The sequence below is a fragment of the Schistocerca gregaria genome, chromosome 3 (genome assembly GCF_023897955.1).
Source record: "Schistocerca gregaria isolate iqSchGreg1 chromosome 3, iqSchGreg1.2, whole genome shotgun sequence".
Taxonomy (NCBI): Eukaryota; Metazoa; Arthropoda; class Insecta; order Orthoptera; family Acrididae; genus Schistocerca; species Schistocerca gregaria.
Window position 1 is genome coordinate 453,657,381 of NC_064922.1, and position 13,879 is coordinate 453,671,259.

Sequence of the window (13,879 nt, forward strand, 5' to 3'; positions counted from 1 at the left end):
GTTTTGCATCACTCCAGACAGAGGGGGTCCGACAGTCAATCAGTTCCAGTCATTCCACCAAGAAGGAGGTACACGGCTCGTATTGCCTGTAGTTCAACCATGCCTAGATGGTCAAAACTGCATTTTAATCGAGTCCACATTGTTACTTTGTGCCAGGAAGGGCTCTCAATGAGGGAAATGTCTTGGCATCTCAGAGTGAACCAAAGCAATGTTGTTCGGACATGGAGGAGATACAGAGAGACAGGAACTGTCGATGATGTGCCCAAGGGCTACTACTGCAGTGGATGACCACTGCCTATGGATTATGGCTTGGAGGAACCCTGACAGCTACGCCACCATGTTGAATAATGCTATTCATGCAGCCACAGGACATCGTGTTATGACACAAACTGTGCACAATAGGCTGCATGATGCACAACTTCGCTCCTGATCTCCACGGCGAGGTCCATCTTTGCAACCAACACCAAGCAATGCAGTTCAGATGGGCCCAACAACATGCCGAATGGATCGCTCAGGATTGACATCATGTTCTATTCACTGATGAGTGTCACAATGCCTTCAACCAGACAATAATCGGAGACATGTTTGGAGGCAACCTGGTGAGGCTGAACACCTTAGACACACTGTCCAGCGAGTGCAGGAAGGTGGAGGTTCTCTGCTATTTTGGGGTGGCATTATGTGGGGCCAACATACAGCGCTGGTGGTCATGGAAAGTGCCGTAATGGCTGTACAATAGGTGAATGCCATCTTCCAACTGATATTGCAACCATATGGGCAGAATATTGGTGAGGCATAAATGCAGGAGGCAAGCATAAATGCAGGAGGACGTGCTACTGGGTATTAAAGGTACTGGTGTGTACAGAAATCTGGACCACCACCTCTGAAGGTCTAGGTGTATGGTGGTGCAACATGTAATGTGTGGTTGTCATGAGCAATGAGAAAGGGTGGAAATGATGTTTATGTTGATCTTTATTCCAGTTTTCTGAACAGGTCCCAGAACTCTTGCAACTGAGGTGATGCAAAACTTTTTGTGATGTGTGTATATTATAATTAGGTATGTCATTGTCCAAAAATGGCATTTCCGAAACCAGCCTTATTACAAAGGGATGTATGTGACTTGGAATCCTCTTTAATTTATTTTGCAACAAAAGTTTTAAGTTTTCAGCATTAATTAATATTTGAAAATTTTCAAATTATTACAAAAGTTTATTATATAGTTTTCAAGAATGTTAATTACATGTCAACTTTTGTATTAAAAACATTTTTTGTATATCATCATGTTGAAGCTATTCCCTCTAAACATGAAATGCCAAATTACCATATGGTGTGTGTTTTTCCCTCAGATGTGGAACTGGACACAAACAAATAAATATGTACTGCATATTTTGCCCTTGCTACACATCCACCAAGTTTCACCAACATCATTTATTGACACTTGGGAATGTTCCCTTGTGAGCTACAGAATTGCAAAAACACAAAGTCCTTTGTATAAGTCTCAGAGATCTTTAGCTTACATGCCTTCGGAAAGATAGCTTGCAAAATGTGTCAGTTGTCGTAACCATTTTCTGTGAATAATTTTTGTAAGCAGCTCAGTTCCTTTGGAATGTTTACAGTGTCTGAAACAGCTTCCACCCGATGCACTAAGGTCCCCAGAATGGCATGTTTCTGTGATTAGATTAGATTAATACTTGTTCCATAGATCATGAATACGACACTTCGTAATGATGTGGAACGTGTCAGGTTAATAAATGATGTCTGCACAAGAAATTACATTACACAAAATATTGCATGACACTAATGATTAAGTTTTTTTTTTTTTTTTTTTTTTACTTAGTTTATATCTAAAAATTCAGCCAATGAGTAGAAGGAGTTGTCATCTAGAAATTCTTTTAATTTATTTTTAAATGTTAGTTGGCTATCTGTCAGGCTTTTGATGCTGTTTGGTAGGTGCCCAAAGACTTTTGTGGCAGCATAATTTACCCCTTTCTGTGACAAAGTCAGATTTAACCCTGCATAGTGAAGATCATCCTTTCTCCTGGTGTTATAGGTATGCACACTGCTATTACTTTTGAATTGGGTTGGATTATTATCAACAAATTTCATAAGGGAATATATATACTGTGAGGTTACTGTGAGGATCCCTAGATCCTTAAATAGATGTCTGCAGGATGACCGTGGGTGGGCTCCAGCAATTATTCTGATTACACGTTTTTGTGCAATGAATACTTTTCTACTCAACGATGAATTACCCCAGAATATGATGCCATACGAAAGCAGTGAATGAAAGTAGGCATAGTAAGCTAATTTACTGAGATTCTTATCACCAAAATTTGCAATAACCCTAATAGCATACGTAGCTGAACTCAGACGTTTCAGCAGACCATCAATGTGTTGCTTCCAGTTTAACCTCTCATCAATGGACACACCTAAAAATTTTACCTTAGCTACAGACTTCTGTTCAAATTCTATATTTATTACTGGAGTTGTGCCATTTACTGTACGGAACTGTATATACTGTGTTTTATCAAAATTTAAAGAGAGTCCGTTTGCTGAGAACCACTTAATAATTTTGTGAAAAACATCATTTACAATTACATCACTTAGTTCTTGGTTTTTAGATGTTATTACTATACTTGTATCATCAGCAAAAAGAACTAACTTTGCATCTTCATCAATGTGGAATGGTAAGTCATTAATGTACATCAAGAACAGTAAAGGACCTAAGACCGAACCCTGTGGGACCCCGTGCTTGATAGCACCCCAGTTTGAGGAATCAGCTGTTGTTTTAACATTACACGAACCACTTATTTCAACTTTCTGCATTCTTCCAGTTAAGTATGAATTAAACCATTTGTGCACTGCCCCCCTCAAACCATAATGATTTAGCTTATCTAAAAGAATTCCATGATTTACACAATCAAAGGCCTTTGAGAGATCACAAAAAATACCAATGGGTGATGTCCGGTTATACAGAGCATTTAATATTTGATCAGTGAAAGCATATATAGCGTTTTCTGTTGAAAAGCCTTTCTGAAAACCAAACTGACATTTTGTTAGTACTTTATTTTTACAAATATGGAAGGCTACTCTTGAATACATTACTTTCTCAAAAATTTTTGAAAGAGCTGTCAGAAGAGAGATTGGGCGGTAGTTGTTGACATCCGACGTATCCCCCTTTTTATGCAATGGTTTTACAATGGCATATTTCAGTCTATCAGGGAAAACACCCTGCTCCAAAGAGCTATTACATACGTGGCTGAGAATCCTACTTATCTGTGGGGAACAAGCTTTAAGTACTTTGCTGGAAATGCCATCAATTCCGTAAGAGCTTTTACTTTTCAGTGAGTTTATTATTTTACTGATTTCAGAGGGAGAGGTTGGTGGAATTACAGTTGTTTCAAACTGCGCAGGTATGGCCTCTTCTAGTAATAGCCTTGCCTCTTCTAGTGAAGATCTAGATCCTATTTTCTCCACAACATTTAAAAAATGATTATTCAAAATATTTTCAATTTCTGATTGTTTGTTAGTGCACTTGTCATTCAGTTTTATTGCACTAAAGTCTTCCTGTGCTCTTGGTTGCCCTGTTTCCCTTTCAATAATATTCCAAATTGCTTTAATTTTATTATCAGAGTTACTGATCTCAGACATGATACACATGCTTCTGGACTTTTTAATAACTTTTCTTAGTACCGCACAATAGTTTTTATAATATTGAACAATTTCGGGGTCAGTACTCCCTCTTGCTGTTAGATACAGTTCTCTTTTACGGTTGCAAGATATTCTTATTCCTTTAGTTAGCCAAGGTTTTTTATATGTTTTCTTGGAATTATGTTTAACTATTTTTCTTGGGAAAACAATTTTCAAATACCCTTAAAAATGTATTGTGAAATAAGTTATATTTCAAGTTTGCATCGGGTTCCTTATACACTTCATCCCAGTCTAGCTGCTGTAGGCTTTCCCTAAAGTTTGCAATATTTATATTGTTAATTGAACGCACTGCTTTGAAAGTCTGATTTGATATACTGCATGGAGCTATGTCATGTACTGTAACAAGCTGTGCACTATGATCTGAAAGACCATTCTCAACAGGATAAGCATTTATGTCCTTAAACTTATCTTGGTCTATAAAAAAGTTATCTATCAATGTACTGCTGTTCTTTGTTATCCGAGTAGGAAAATCAATGACGGAGCTCAAATTGAAAGAACTGAGTAATACTAAAAGGTCATTCTTCCTATTACACTCTTTCAGGGAATCAACATTGAAATCCCCACAAATGATAATTTGCTTCCCCCTGTCTGACAGATAGCACAACAAAGCATCCAAGTTTTCTAGAAATAGGTGGAAATTCCCTGAGGGGGACCTATACACTGTTACAATTATGAAAGTGCCATCATTTAGTTTAAGTTCAGTGGCACATGCTTTTATATGTTGCTCTACACAAAATTTTTTAGTTTCTAAATTTTTTGCACTGTGGAAGCTTTTGACATATATGGCAACTCCTCCTCTCATCATATTATCTCTACTTACATGTGCAGCTAATTTGTACCCATTGATGCTAACCTTTTGCATATCAGTGACAATGTGATGCTCAGACAGGCATAGTATATCTATTACATTCTTGGTTTCTATATCTTCTAAACAAAGCAGAAGCTCATCAATTTTATTCTTCAATCCCCCAATATTTTGATGGGTGGTGGTAGCTGTTAGTGAACAGATGTTGGTCCACGTGGGTAGATTTCTAGTAAACATTATAGCTGAAATACCCATTTGCTTTTCGGCAGATGAAGACATCAAGAAATTGGTAACAATGAAAGCAAGTAAGCTTTGCAGAAGCCATGTCCAGGGCGATGACCTGAAAGTACTCCATAAACAGGTTTGCTAATGTGAGAACTAATGGACCTCTCATCAAGACAACATACGTCTGTTTAAAATACTCTCTACCATACTAAAAATACAACGATGCAGAGTGTGCTTAAATAAATCCATAACAGTGATGTCAAATAATTAGGAGAGCAGATGTGTAGAGTCTTTGATGGGAACGCATGTGAATAGTGAGACCACTTCAAAAGTGACTATCGTATCTCCTCCAAACCACAAGCATTTAATTCAGCTGATTAAGTCATAGGTATTCTTGCTGTGGTGCACACAGTGCCCAATGTGTGCCTTTCTCATTTTTCTGGATGTTGGGTCCCTAATTTGTGGTACATGTTGCCTCCTCCAGTATTGACCAATCAATGTGTCGTAGTCAGCTTGTTCCATAACGACAGCTGGATTGCCCTTGGCAGCTGACAATTACAATAAGAGGTACATTGTGGAGCTTGAATTTTGGTAGAATGTGGCTTGTTTCTTGATGAATTCTTCTGTGGTTTCACTGGAAACTTGCAAACTGCTTTTTGTACACCGCTTGGTCATGTTAGCACTCATTGTTGCACAACAGATGTGAACAAGAAAAACTACAGAAAGGCAGAAAGGTAACTCAGTCGGCCTTGACAGCAACAGAATGGGGCAAAATATAAAAGAGCATAAGGCACTCTTACCTTGAGTTAAAAAGAGGGAGAGAGAGAGAGAGAGAGAGAGAGAGAGAAAGAGAAAGAAGAAGAAGATACAATCTCCCTGTGTACAAAAGTGTCACTCACAGCCCTTTCCACTGAGCTTCTGCTTGAAAACGGGCTGGTTCTTTCAGATAATTACTATATACGATGTTTCAAAATGAACGTGCCGGTTTTAAGGTGTTGTAGCATTTATTACATTCAACTTAACAATTGTTAATAATACACCAAATGAAAGAGCAACTCAAACAGTTTTGTTTGTGTACCTGTATGCAATGGGAAGAGTAAGGAATGACAAAAAGTGACTGAAAAACATGTTGAGCAAATGCGTGTCTTTCACGCTTAGCCCCAAGAAATATCCCCGTGGAAAGTTTATGGGCCTTTCTTTTTCAGTGAGTCAACTGTAACTGATGTTTTTTATCTTGATGTGCTGCAGCTATGGCCCACGCCTCAATGGGAAGAAGCTGAACAACACAAGTTTATTCGGGAACAAGATGGTGCGCCACCTCACTGGCATAACTCCGTACATGACTGGTTAAACGACATTGAACCTGACCGGTGGATTGGGTGCAAGGGGCCAGTTGGCACAGCATTTTGTGCATGACCTCCATGTGCACACATGATCTGATGCGGTCATGCCTCCAGTACCAGCTGACTTTAGAAACAGTTTCATTGCAACGGTTACTCCTGACACATTGATCAAGGTTTCGGACCAACTCGCCTATTGACTTGATGTGTTATCGGTGTTCACACTGAATAATTGTAAGAAAAAGTGTTTGTGTTTCTCTTTCATTTGGTGTATTATTTATAATTGCAAGGTGAATGTAATAAGTGCTACAAAAACTTAAAACGTCTATATTCATTTTGAAACATCCTGTACTTGGATAACTGGGGTGAAAGGAATGGAAAGGTAATGGGGTGGGAAGGAGATAGGAAAGAAATAATGACTTCCAGCTGCACAGAGCATTATGGTAATGCAACGGTGAGAGCTGAAAATTCGTGCTGGACCCGGACTTTAATCTGGATGCTCAGCTTCTCTAGAATAGTTGCCTTAACCGCCTGGGCCATCCAGACATGCTTCCTGTCAGACCCAAATTCCTGCTCGCCACACCACAACAACACTCACCCATTAACCCTCTTCCTATGAATTCCTGATTCTCATATGAGTTTGGACATTGGTTGTGCATCTGCACTGGAACTTTTTCATCAAACAGCCATCACACCCATAGAATTATAGATTGATTTCTGTTCTGTCAGACATCGCCTACAGAACAGATACCACTCACATCTACAATTACTATTTTGTCAAGTCAGTGAACCTTCATCACTTATCTCTTGGTCAGTGATAACTCAGTTGTCCAAAACATATTTTAGATAACTGTATGTAATCATTTACAACAACATAAAAAAGCTACCCTTCAAACTTTGTAAGTGAAAGACAAATGTGAGAGTCCACTGCATCATAAGAATTCTAGGAATGCATAACTTTCTCAGGGAGAAAGTAATTTATAGTACTCTAATGGAACCCATTCTTTAGTACTACTAGTCTGTCTGGGAGTCATAATAGGTTTTGTTGATGAAGATTTTGAAAAACTAGTGGAAAAACTGTGTTCTTCATGATCATTTTATGTGGTCAGTGTTAGAGTGTTTCATGCTGGAAATAACACTTAGGCTTTGGCTAAGCAGTTCTTACCGTCTTTTTTTTCCACAAACAGTAATAGTCGTAGAGGGTATGTGGGACAGCTTCTATGAGTTGGGAAAAGCAGAGGTATGTACTTTTAATAAAAAAAAAAACAGTCTTGGTTCCAAAATAATGATTATTTAATAATGCATAATTTCACCCTTTGGAGCAACATAAGCTTATCTACAAAGAAAGGAAAATATTAATAAGACAAGGGGCGTAGTCCTACCATGCTCCTCTACAACTTGTTATCAATGTTTTCCTTTTTCCCTTTCTTTGTAGATAACCTCATTATTCCCCAGTAGGATGAAATGCATTATTGGTATAATTATTATTTTGCAACTAAGACGATTTTTTCAAAGTAATGTGTAGCGGTAGCTATATTTGGAAATAATGAATTGAAAAGATGTATATATTGAACTTTACAGATAGCGATGATGCATATAGGAATAACTCAGTTGTTACGCTTATTACCTCTAAAATGCAAGGGTCTAAGTTCGAGGCACAATCTGTGCAATGTTTTGAACTGGTGGACTAACCTGCTAAGTATACATAACCTCATTTACTGAGAAGTGTTTAAAATTGTATGAACCTATCTTTTCACTCATGTAGTGTGCATAGAGGGTTAAGACTGGTGATGAAATTTCTGAATTCTGGCATTTGCCGCTTTTGAGAGGGAATCATTCTTCTCAAAGAGCAACAACGAATGGGATGCATTGAGAGGAGTCAATTATGATGTACTCTCCTATAAACAGTAGAAAATGGCTTGTAGACACTGAATGGAAATACATACTGAAGCATGATAGAACACTATTAAGTCCCTGATAGCACCTCCTCACAAATTAATTGGTCACCGTGGGAATGTATTTCACAGTCGTTACAGTTCTGTAATGTTGAGGTACATGTAGAATGCAGCCATATAATTATAAGTGATAACTGCTGAATTAAAGTACCCACGGGTGTACTGCCGGTCTATAGTGTCCAACGGGCACAATATTTCGGCGATCAAACATGTCGCCATCATCAGGTGAACTGACGGACTGAGCTCCTGTGAACGTGCCGGCACGGAGATCCGTACGCTATGGCGTGCCGGCACGTTCACAGGAGCTCAGTCCGTCAGTTCACCTGATGATGGCGACATGTTTGATCGCCGAAATATTGTGCCCGTTGGACACTGTAGACCGGCAGTACACTCGTGGATACTTTGATTATCAAATATGCCGGGAGAAACTCAAGAATCACAACTGCTGAATTAGTTGTGTCATCTGATATTTTCCTGGCAGGGATCCTTGGGCATCCACCAGAATTATGTCGTGAGCTCCCCACAATATTTCAGCAAGCATATGTGTTGCAATCATCAGATGGTTCCTCCTGAATGCTGCTCTCCTCAGTGTCCTATATGTATTGCTCATTACCCCATCCATCACTCAGCTTCTGTTGCTGTCCTTGCAGCCGTTGCGATGGGTGGTGGGAGTGGTGGCGATGACACTCAGCTGTGAACTGCAGTGCCCAGCCTCCGCACTGTCACTGTTAGGTGTGGGTCTGTGTACTGAAACACTTTGCTTTCTCTCAGTTCAGTGCAGGGCTCTATGCCTGACACAGTTGTAGTGTGCTGTCTTTGGTCATTACACTATCTTCGACCCTAATTTCAATGGCCTCCTTAATCGCACAATCCTGGGAGTAGGAAAGCTGTGGTAAGTATCTTAGTGTTGTCAGTTTTTATACTACAGTCAGCAACAGTCTTGCTGCATTGGCATGGGATTTAGTAGACATCCAGCTTACAAAGGGTAGATAATTGTTTTTGCTGAACCTTGTAGTGTCAAGGTCATAGAGGAAGGGCGAAATACACATTTGATGTTGTTCACTGCAAGATCCTGATGACTTTTCTAGAGGTATTGCTGAGAAACAGGGTGCACTCTAGTGCTTCTCTTTTTCTTCCTGCTGTTGTCTAGGTTCAATCTGTCTAAATGCATGCATCATAGGCTTGTTGCTCTATCCATTCCTTTGGAATGTTGTCTCCAGTGCATCAAATCAGTTGGAAGATTGTCTGGTCACAGAAGGATCGCGTCCTGTGAACAAGCTTGCATAAAGTGGTTTAACACTGGGAGCTTTGGTGACTACTGGAGGCATGTAGATACTGATCAGTGTGTCTGTACTATATGTGCTCACAGTTTTCCAGTTTGCCATCTAGTTTCTGTTTCCATGGACATCAAGAAACAGGAGGAGGCCACCCTGTTACATCTGCATGGTTAATTGTGTATTTCAGTTAAGAGAGTTGAGGTGATGCAGAAATTTGTAGAAATTTACCCAAGCTACACCATCCACATGGTCAGATGACAAATATTTCACCCATGTAACAGAAGAAACATGTTGTTTTCTGTTGGGGTCACTCCAGTGCCTGGTCCTCAAAATCTCCCATGAACAAATTCACCGCAACTGGTGACAGAGGGGACACAACGGCGATGCTCTCTGCCTGTTCATAATAATTTCCATCAAACAGGAGGTAAATTGAGGAGACTCTGAGTTTGTGCTCACATCAGGTTGTCTAGAATTTCTTGCTTATCAATTTCATGGATTCCTTTAGTGATACCCTGATGAAGAGGGACACCGTGTGAAAACTCGTCAAGAGTGTTTGTAGATGTCATAGAAAATGAATGGAGTAATGGATGTGATATTGTTGTTTCCACACAAATGGACTCAAGAGAGGAGCTATGTGTTTGGCAAAGCCATATGTTACTACTTCTGCATTGCTGGCTATTGGTCACAGAGGGATGCCCTCTTTGAGAACTTTTGGCAATCCATATAGTCATGGTGAAGCAGCAGTTCATGGTCAAAGTTTCTTGAGCACATCGAAGACACTGCAAAGAGGTTCAGTGGTTGTTCTCTGGAGGTGACTTGCTAGATCTCCTTCTACTTTCATGCATGCTGTGTATTTCGAAGTCCATAAATTTTGTGTTTATATTGTGAATGCAGAAGCAAAACCATAGCATTCCTTTTGCCAGTGGGTAGAATGATCATATCTGGATCATCATGTAAGTTCCAGATGGTATCTCTCTATCTCCGAAATGTTGCTCTTCACTGGTGTAACCTTGATAAGTGTGCGTTACATTTCGAGGTGTATTTCTTCAAGCTCATTGACTGATAGTGTGTAGCTTAGACAGATTTTATCTAGCCAACAGCACTAAGAAAAAGGGGAACACAAATCAGTACTGTGCAACTCGTTTGTTGGCATTACCTCCAAAAGGGTCACTAAAATCTTGGAGTGACACAATGTCAGATGTGTATTTTACTGACCCCTTTTGACCTCGCTACTGGTAGGTTCAGTAAAGGATGAGATAAGCCTTTTGCAAACCAGAGGTCTACTAAATCCCCTGCCAGTGTCACAAGGCATACATTGGGGAAATTGTATGTGTGGTATAAGAGAAATGATGTGAACATAGATGGCACACTAAATTATGCCACACCACCAAACGAGCTGTGGCCAACCACGATATAAAAGTGACTGTTTTGTAAACCCCCATCACCAGTTTGGTAAAGGCCTCGTCGCTACTGCTGTTGAGGCTGAGTTGCCACTGTTGTTACAGTAGGCCAGGTTTGTGTGTTCATGAAATGGCTTCTGGTGCAGTACAGCTCTTAAGACAATTTCTACCTGCCACCAATACACAACTATGCCCCAGGGTCAGGTAACAGTATAGGAGAACAAAGGTTCTGTGACACTCCAACAAATTAGTAACAAAGTCACACAAATGAATTAAGGTTTACTTATCTTTGTGATTTGTCGAATAATTAATTCTGCATCACTCCTTGTAACATAACACAAAAAAGGCACTCAATGGCTAAGTGCAAATAATTGTAGCTTAACTTCACAGTACATAGCAAATGCAATTTACAACAACTGTCTGTTCAATTCTAAGAGTTCACTAAATGACATTCCTGTGTCTAAGTCAGCCCTGGACTGTGATGTAACAGGCGAGGAAGAAATGATGGACATTTTTAGAACAGCTAGTATTCAGACTCAGGTAGTCACAGTGGGGGGAGTGATGTGGTAACGTGATCGGTAGCTCCTGCCATTTTGTTTAGTCAAGGTCATGGAGCCGTGGACTGTGCAATATTATGTGTTTAGGTACAATAGTTTTGTGTGCAATAATGAGTCTATCATTGCAGTGCAGCATGAGTTCCGTCGCCATTTCAATCTCGCTAGACATGATAGTGTTCCCACTCGTAACACCATCTTACGTTGGGTAGAATCATTTCAAACAAGAGGAACAGTTATGAACAAAAAACCACCAGGAGCTCCTCACGCAGTTCGGACACAAGAAAATGTGGGAAGAGTTTGGCAAGCCATTCTCTGTAGTCCTGTTTGATCTGCTAGAAGACTGAGCTGCGCCTCAGTAATCGCTCGGTAAGGCATATTTCGCATACTAATCTAAAATTTCATCCCTACAAAATGGTCATTGTGCAAAAATTAAACTCAAGAGATTATGAACAGCATCTAAATATTTCCCGAGAAATGGAGGCCAAATTTGAGCAAACTGACAACATTATTTTGCTTATGAGTGATGAAGCTCATTTCCATTTAAATGGAATGTTAAATCAACAGAACTGTCGGTATTGGGCCTGTGAAAACCCAAAACTACTGCATGAGAAACCTATACATAGTCCCAAGGTGACTGTTTGGTGTGCTGTGGCAGGTACAGATGTTATTGGTCCATACTTTTTCCAAGACGAGAACGAAAACACAGTAACCTGTGGTGCTTTTGCCCGAGCTGTGTATTGTTCAAATAACACACCACACTATACTATAGATTTTTAAAAAAATAATTAGGCCTTCTTCCTCCATCTGGGATTGCATGCGTAAAGAGGCCACTGAAATTAGGGTCCAGAGGAATATAATTAACAAATACACTGGCCTACAAGTGAGTCAGGCATGCAATCTTGCCCTGGGCCAAGAAAAAGCAGTGTTCTCATACAGTGAGGCGTGCACTTGACAGCAGTAGTGTCGAGTCTGCTGACTGCAATTCGCAGCCAGGTGCTGCCACCCCCACCACTGCCACCATCCAACACAGTAGTTGCATGTATGGTGATGGGAGCGGAGTGATGGCAGTAGTAACGCCCAACATATACAGGACCCCAAGTATGTGTCTGCTGAAATATTTTGGAGATCTTACAATAGGACCAGGATGAATAACTGATTATTCTACTAGTTAGTGGATTATTTACTTCATACCAGATACTGAACAAATCAGTTAGTACTAAGTACATAATTCACTGTGAAAATTAAATACGTCTAATACAGTTAGAACAATAGGCAGATTGATGTACATGTTCTACAGAAAGTATAAAGAGCCTGTTCCATACTAATGCAGGCATCTGTCTGTCAGAATTGGACAGCTTATAGTATAGAACCATATAAAACATTTATTCACGTTCAGCTGTTATATTTTATCACTTTCCTAATACCAGACTGATCATGATGTTTTTGGATCTCATAGGAAAGTATTCAGTCACATGGAATTTACTACAGGAAGTTAAATAATAGGAAATGTAAATGAAAAGGCATGTAGACAGTCACAGCAAAACTAGAACAGGCAGTTGAATAATAGTGTCTGCAAATTAAAAGGTGCTGTCACTTATAGATCTACAACAAATATTCATCAACTAAGTATAATGTGTTCCAGTGAAATATCTGACAACCCACATCAAATTACTGACACTTAATAATATAAAACTGTGTTGTTTGAGGAGAAAAGATTTTATGTAAGAAGAGTGCCACAACAGAACTGGATTATTAAAGAGCAAGGAAAAGAGACAAAGTAGCTTGATGTTGCTGAACTCTGGAGAAGGCAACTTGCTGTCCAACACAGTCATGCAATCTGACATTCTCCTGGGCCTTAACCTTCGCTAACACATCACCCCTCACTTTCATCATCTACTTTTTGCTATATATATTGGTTTTACTCCACTCTCCCCTCTTTTTCCTTTATCTTCTTTTTCCTCCTAGATTTTAATTGCATTATTCATCTTTCTTCTTCTAATCCATCTTTATTTCTCAGTCTCCTACTCTCTCTGATGCCTCCCAATTCGTATTTGTCTTCCCTCATCCTCAGAAAAGGTGTGCCCCAGTCATCCTGGGATCTGAGTGACTGCCATTCCTTTTTAAGCTTCCCCATTGTATTACTCTTTCTTACTCGAGAAAGGAACTAATAAAGCTGAAAGCAAGGCTAGCATATGTACATTTATACAGTGCTATAAAAAAATGCAACACCTTCAAAGACTATGTGCATTGGCACCATACTGTAATATGTGCATACTGAGGGGGGATAGTGTTTGTAATTCATTTGTCATGAAGGTCATGGAGGTCAGTCACCCCCACCCTGCTATCCTGATCCTTCCCCACTTCATGCTGCCTCTTTACCTTCACCACCCACCCCAGATTGCTGGTCATGTCAGATGCAGTTGCAGTTTACAATCAGGCCACCGTAGCCGAACACCCGAACACATTGGCCATGTGTGTGTGTGTTTTCTATTTCCAAAGAAGTACATTTTTGTCCAATAGCTTCATTGTTTAGAGATATTTTTGCTGTGCCTGTCCACCTCTATGCAGTGAGTAGAACTCTGTCTTTTAGTAATATTGTTTTTATTCCATCC

At 39.7% G+C, this 13,879-nt stretch overlaps 1 protein-coding gene across 1 annotated transcript in view; it reads left to right on the forward strand.

Annotated features, from left to right (window-relative positions):
* LOC126354222 (GTP-binding protein 10 homolog) overlaps positions 1 to 13,879 on the forward strand; it is a 91,789-nt gene that overhangs the window by 61,975 nt on the left and 15,935 nt on the right. The gene's annotated exons all lie outside the window — the stretch shown is intronic.